The following is a 7202-nucleotide window of genomic DNA, read 5'->3' on the forward strand; positions in this document are numbered from 1 at the left end:
GTGTCACTGTGAGGGAGCAGTGTTAACCCACTGTGTCACCGTGTCACTGTGAGACAGCAGTGTTAACCCACTGTGTCACTGTGAGGCAGCAGTGTTAACCCACTGTGTCACCGTGTCACTGTGAGGCAGCAGTGTTGACCCACTGTGTCACCGTGTCACTGTGAGACAGCAGTGTTAACCCACTGTGTCATCGTGTCACTGTGTGGCAGCAGTGTTAACCCACTGTGTCACCGTGTCACTGTGAGGCAGCAGCGTTAACCCACTGTGTCACCGTGAGGCAGCAGTGTTAACCCACTGTGTCACTGTGAGGCAGCAGTGTTAACCCACTGTGTCACCGTGTCACTGTGAGGCAGCAGTGTTAACCCACTGTGTCATCGTGACACTGTGAGGCAGCAGTGTTAACCCACTGTGTCACCGTGTCACTGTGAGGCAGCAGTGTTAACCCACTGTTTCACCGTGTCACTGTGAGACAGCAGTGTCAACCCACTGTGTCACCGTGTCACTGTGAGGCAGCAGTGTTAACCCACTGTGTCAGCGTGTCACTGTGAGGCAGCAGTGTTAACCCACTGTGTCACCGTGTCACTGTGAGACAGCAGTTTTAACCCACTGTGTCACCGTCTCACTGTGAGGCAGCAGTGTTAACCCACTGTGTCACCGTGTCGCTGTGAGACAGCAGTGTTAACCCACTGTGTCACCGTGTCGCTGTGAGGCAGCAGTGTTAACCCACTGTGTCACCGTGTCGCTGTGAGGCAGCAGTGTTAACCCACTGTGTCACCGTGTCACTGTGAGGCAGCAGTGTTAACCCACTGTGTCATCGTGACACTGTGAGGCAGCAGTGTTAACCCACTGTGTCACCGTGTCACTGTGAGGCAGCAGTGTCAACCCACTGTGTCACCGTGTCACTGTGAGGCAGCAGTGTTAACCCACTGTGTCAGCGTGTCACTGTGAGGCAGCAGTGTTAACCCACTGTGTCACCGTGTCACTGTGAGACAGCAGTGTTAACCCACTGTGTCACCGTCTCACTGTGAGGCAGCAGTGTTAACCCACTGTGTCACCGTGTCGCTGTGAGACAGCAGTGTTAACCCACTGTGTCACCGTGTCGCTGTGAGGCAGCAGTGTTAACCCACTGTGTCACCGTCTCACTGTGAGGCAGCAGTGTTAACCCACTTGTCACCGTGTCAACCCACTGTGTCACCGTGTCACTGTGAGACAGCAGTGTTAACCCACTGTGTCACCGTGTCACTGTGACACAGCAGTGTTAACCCACTGTGTCACCGTGTCACTGTGAGGCAGCTGTGTTAACCCACTGTGTCACTGTGAGGGAGCAGTGTTAACCCACTGTTTCACCGTGTCGCTGTGAGGCAGCAGTGTTAACCCACTGTGTCACCGTGTCACTGTGAGGCAGCGGTGTTAACCCACTGTGTCACGGTGAGGGAGCAGTGTTAACCCACTGTGCCACCGTGTCACTGTGAGACAGCAGTGTTAACCCACTGTGTCACCGTGTCACTGTGAGAGAGCAGTGTTAACCCACTGTGCCACCGTGTCACTGTGAGACAGCAGTGTAAACCCGCTGTGTCACCGTTTAACTGTGAGGCAGCAGTGTTAACCCAATGTGCCACCGTGTCACTGTGAGGCAGCAGTGTTAACCACTGTGTCACCGTGTCACTGTGAGGCGGCAGTGTTAACCCACTGTGTCACCGTGTCGCTGTGAGACAGCAGTGTTAACCCACTGTGTCACCGTGTCACTGTGAGACAGCAGTGTTAACCCACTGTGTCACCGTGTCACTGTGAGGCAGCAGTGTTAACCCACTGTGTTACCGTGTCACTGTGAGGCAGCAGTGTTAACCCACTGTGTCACCGTGTCACTGTGAGGCAGCAGTGTTAACCCACTGTGTCACCGTGTCACTGTGAGGCAGCAGTGTTAACCCACTGTGTCACCGTGTCACTGTGAGGCAGCAGTGTTAACCCACTGTGTCACCGTGTCACTGTGAGGCAGCAGTGTTAACCCACTGTGTCACCGTGTCACTGTGAGGCAGCAGTGTTAACCCACTGTGTCACCATGTCACTGTGAGGCAGCAGTGTTAACCCACTGTGTCATCGTGACACTGTGAGGCAGCAGTGTTAACCCACTGTGTCACCGTGTCACTGTGAGGCAGCAGTGTTAACCCACTGTTTCACCGTGTCACTGTGAGACAGCAGTGTCAACCCACTGTGTCACCGTGTCACTGTGAGACAGCAGTGTTAACCCACTGTGTCACCGTGTCACTGTGACACAGCAATGTTAACCCACTGTGTCACCGTGTCACTGTGAGGCAGCAGTGTTAACCCACTGTGTCACCGTGTCACTGTGAGGCAGCAGTGTTAACCCACTGTGTCATCGTGACACTGTGAGGCAGCAGTGTTAACCCACTGTGTCACCGTGTCACTGTGAGGCAGCAGTGTTAACCCACTGTTTCACCGTGTCACTGTGAGACAGCAGTGTCAACCCACTGTGTCACCGTGTCACTGTGAGGCAGCAGTGTTAACCCACTGTGTCAGCGTGTCACTGTGAGGCAGCAGTGTTAACCCACTGTGTCACCGTGTCACTGTGAGACAGCAGTGTTAACCCACTGTGTCACCGTCTCACTGTGAGGCAGCAGTGTTAACCCACTGTGTCACCGTGTCGCTGTGAGACAGCAGTGTTAACCCACTGTGTCACCGTGTCGCTGTGAGGCAGCAGTGTTAACCCACTGTGTCACCGTCTCACTGTGAGGCAGCAGTGTTAACCCACTGTGTCACCGTGTCAACCCACTGTGTCACCGTGTCACTGTGAGACAGCAGTGTTAACCCACTGTGTCACCGTGTCACTGTGACACAGCAGTGTTAACCCACTGTGTCACCGTGTCACTGTGAGGCAGCTGTGTTAACCCACTGTGTCACTGTGAGGGAGCAGTGTTAACCCACTGTTTCACCGTGTCGCTGTGAGGCAGCAGTGTTAACCCACTGTGTCACCGTGTCACTGTGAGGCAGCGGTGTTAACCCACTGTGTCACGGTGAGGGAGCAGTGTTAACCCACTGTGCCACCGTGTCACTGTGAGACAGCAGTGTTAACCCACTGTGTCACCGTGTCACTGTGAGAGAGCAGTGTTAACCCACTGTGCCACCGTGTCACTGTGAGACAGCAGTGTAAACCCGCTGTGTCACCGTTTAACTGTGAGGCAGCAGTGTTAACCCAATGTGCCACCGTGTCACTGTGAGGCAGCAGTGTTAACCACTGTGTCACCGTGTCACTGTGAGGCGGCAGTGTTAACCCACTGTGTCACCGTGTCGCTGTGAGACAGCAGTGTTAACCCACTGTGTCACCGTGTCACTGTGAGACAGCAGTGTTAACCCACTGTGTCACCGTGTCACTGTGAGGCAGCAGTGTTAACCCACTGTGTCACCGTGTCACTGTGAGGCAGCAGTGTTAACCCACTGTGGCACCGTGTCACTGTGAGGCAGCAGTGTTAACCCACTGTGTCACCGTGTCACTGTGAGGCAGCAGTGTTAACCCACTGTGTCACCGTGTCACTGTGAGGCAGCAGTGTTAACCCACTGTGTCACCGTGTCACTGTGAGGCAGCAGTGTTAACCCACTGTGTCACCGTGTCACTGTGAGGCAGCAGTGTTAACCCACTGTGTCACCATGTCACTGTGAGGCAGCAGTGTTAACCCACTGTGTCATCGTGACACTGTGAGGCAGCAGTGTTAACCCACTGTGTCACCGTGTCACTGTGAGGAGGCAGTGTTAACCCACTGTTTCACCGTGTCACTGTGAGACAGCAGTGTCAACCCACTGTGTCACCGTGTCACTGTGAGGCAGCAGTGTTAACCCACTGTGTCAGCGTGTCACTGTGAGGCAGCAGTGTTAACCCACTGTGTCACCGTGTCACTGTGAGACAGCAGTGTTAACCCACTGTGTCACCGTGTCGCTGTGAGACAGCAGTGTTAACCCACTGTGTCACCGTGTCGCTGTGAGGCAGCAGTGTTAACCCACTGTGTCACCGTCTCACTGTGAGGCAGCTGTGTTAACCCACTGTGTCACCGTGTCAACCCACTGTGTCACCGTGTCACTGTGAGACAGCAGTGTTAACCCACTGTATCACCGTGTCACTGTGACACAGCAATGTTAACCCACTGTGTCACCGTGTCACTGTGAGGCAGCAGTGTTAACCCACTGTGTCACCGTGTCACTGTGAGGCAGCAGTGTTAACCCACTGTGTCATCGTGACACTGTGAGGCAGCAGTGTTAACCCACTGTGTCACCGTGTCACTGTGAGGCAGCAGTGTTAACCCACTGTTTCACCGTGTCACTGTGAGACAGCAGTGTCAACCCACTGTGTCACCGTGTCACTGTGAGGCAGCAGTGTTAACCCACTGTGTCAGCGTGTCACTGTGAGGCAGCAGTGTTAACCCACTGTGTCACCGTGTCACTGTGAGACAGCAGTGTTAACCCACTGTGTCACCGTCTCACTGTGAGGCAGCAGTGTTAACCCACTGTGTCACCGTGTCGCTGTGAGACAGCAGTGTTAACCCACTGTGTCACCGTGTCGCTGTGAGGCAGCAGTGTTAACCCACTGTGTCACCGTCTCACTGTGAGGCAGCAGTGTTAACCCACTGTGTCACCGTGTCAACCCACTGTGTCACCGTGTCACTGTGAGACAGCAGTGTTAACCCACTGTGTCACCGTGTCACTGTGACACAGCAGTGTTAACCCACTGTGTCACCGTGTCACTGTGAGGCAGCTGTGTTAACCCACTGTGTCACTGTGAGGGAGCAGTGTTAACCCACTGTTTCACCGTGTCGCTGTGAGGCAGCAGTGTTAACCCACTGTGTCACCGTGTCACTGTGAGGCAGCGGTGTTAACCCACTGTGTCACGGTGAGGGAGCAGTGTTAACCCACTGTGCCACCGTGTCACTGTGAGACAGCAGTCTTAACCCACTGTGTCACCGTGTCACTGTGAGAGAGCAGTGTTAACCCACTGTGCCACCGTGTCACTGTGAGACAGCAGTGTAAACCCACTGTGTCACCGTTTAACTGTGAGGCAGCAGTGTTAACCCACTGTGCCACCGTGTCACTGTGAGGCAGCAGTGTTAACCACTGTGTCACCGTGTCACTGTGAGGCGGCAGTGTTAACCCACTGTGTCACCGTGTCGCTGTGAGACAGCAGTGTTAACCCACTGTGTCACCGTGTCACTGTGAGACAGCAGTGTTAACCCACTGTGTCACCGTGTCACTGTGAGGCAGCAGTGTTAACCCACTGTGTCACCGTGTCACTGTGAGGCAGCAGTGTTAACCCACTGTGTCACCGTGTCACTGTGAGGCAGCAGTGTTAACCCACTGTGTCACCGTGTCACTGTGAGGCAGCAGTGTTAACCCACTGTGTCACCGTGTCACTGTGAGGCAGCAGTGTTAACCCACTGTGTCACCGTGTCACTGTGAGGCAGCAGTGTTAACCCACTGTGTCACCGTGTCACTGTGAGGCAGCAGTGTTAACCCACTGTGTCACCGTGTCACTGTGAGGCAGCAGTGTTAACCCACTGTGTCAGCGTGTCACTGTGAGGCAGCAGTGTTAACCCACTGTGTCAGCGTGTCACTGTGAGGCAGCAGTGTTAACCCACTGTGTCACCGTGTCGCTGTGAGGCAGCAGTGTTAACCCACTGTGTCACCGTGTCACTGTGAGGCAGCAGTTTTAACCCACTGTGTCACCGTGTCAACCCACTGTGTCACCGTGTCACTGTGAGACAGCAGTGTTAACCCACTTTGTCACCGTGTCACTGTGAGAAAGCAGTGTTAACCCACTGTGTCACCGTGTCACTGTGAGGCAGCTGTGTTAACCAACTGTGTCACTGTGAGGGAGCAGTGTTAACCCACTGTGTCACCGTGTCGCTGTGAGGCAGCAGTGTTAACCCACTGTGTCACCGTGTCACTGTGAGGCAGCAGTGTTAACCCACTGTGTCACTGTGAGGGAGCAGTGTTAACCCACTGTGTCACCGTGTCGCTGTGAGGCAGCAGTGTTAACCACTGTGTCACCGTGTCGCTGTGAGGCAGCAGTGTTAACCCACTGTGTCACCGTGTCACTGTGAGACAGCAGTGTTAACCCACTGTGTCACCGTGTCGCTGTGAGGCAGCAGTGTTAACCCACTGTGTCACCGTGTCACTGTGAGGCAGCAGTGTTAACCCACTGTGTCGCTGTGAGACAGCAGTGTTAACCCACTGTGTCACCGTGTCACTGTGAGGCAGCAGTGTTAACCATTGTGTCACCGTGTCACCGTGAGGCAGCAGTGTTAACCCACTGTGTCACCGTGTCACTGTGAGGCAGCAGTGTTAACCCACTGTGTCACCGTGTCACTGTGAGGCAGCAGTGTTAACCCACTGGGTCACCGTGACACTGTGAGGCAGCAGTGTTAACCCACTGTGTCACCGTGTCACTGTGAGGCAGCAGTGTTAACCCACTGTGTCACCCGTGTCACTGTGAGGCAGCAGTGTTAACCCACTGTGCCCTTGAACAAAATGGCTTGCTATGCAATTTGGGAGGACAGTTAAGAGTCAGACATGTTGCTGTGGCTCTGGAATGGCATGTAGACCAGACCAGGTAAGGACGGCAGATTTCCGTCTCTGAAGGGCATGAGTGAAGCAGGGGGAGGATGAAGGTGTGGAGAGAGAAATTGAGAGTGCGTGGGAGTGATGGTGAAGAGAGTGATGGGGACAGGAAAGAGTGCGAGGGAACACAAGAAATTGATTGAAAGCAAAGCAAAGCAAGGGGGGGGGGGGGGGGGGCGGTGCAGTGAAAAAAGACACAGAGTCTCCAGTGTGAGCTCAGTTCTCAGCTCCCACTCTTTGGAAAAAAGCCTCAGCCACAACCCACTGGGATTCCTGAATCATAGAAATAAACAAATGAATGGTGGGAGGCTGATTTCCAGACCAGACCACAGCCTGGTAAATCTTTTCTATTCCCTCTCCAAAGCCTCCACATCCTTCTGGTAGTGTGGCGACCAGAATTGAACACTATATTCCAAGTGCGGTCTAACTAAGCTTCTATGAAGCTGCAACACGACTTGCCAATTTTTAAACTCAATGCCCCGGCCGATGAAGGCAAGCATGCCGTATGCCTTCTTGACTACCTTCTCCCCCTGCATTGCCACTTTCAGTGACCTGTGTACCTGTACACCCAGATCCCTCTG

This window comes from Mustelus asterias, unplaced genomic scaffold (genome assembly GCF_964213995.1).
Source record: "Mustelus asterias unplaced genomic scaffold, sMusAst1.hap1.1 HAP1_SCAFFOLD_1161, whole genome shotgun sequence".
Lineage (NCBI taxonomy): Eukaryota > Metazoa > Chordata > Chondrichthyes > Carcharhiniformes > Triakidae > Mustelus > Mustelus asterias.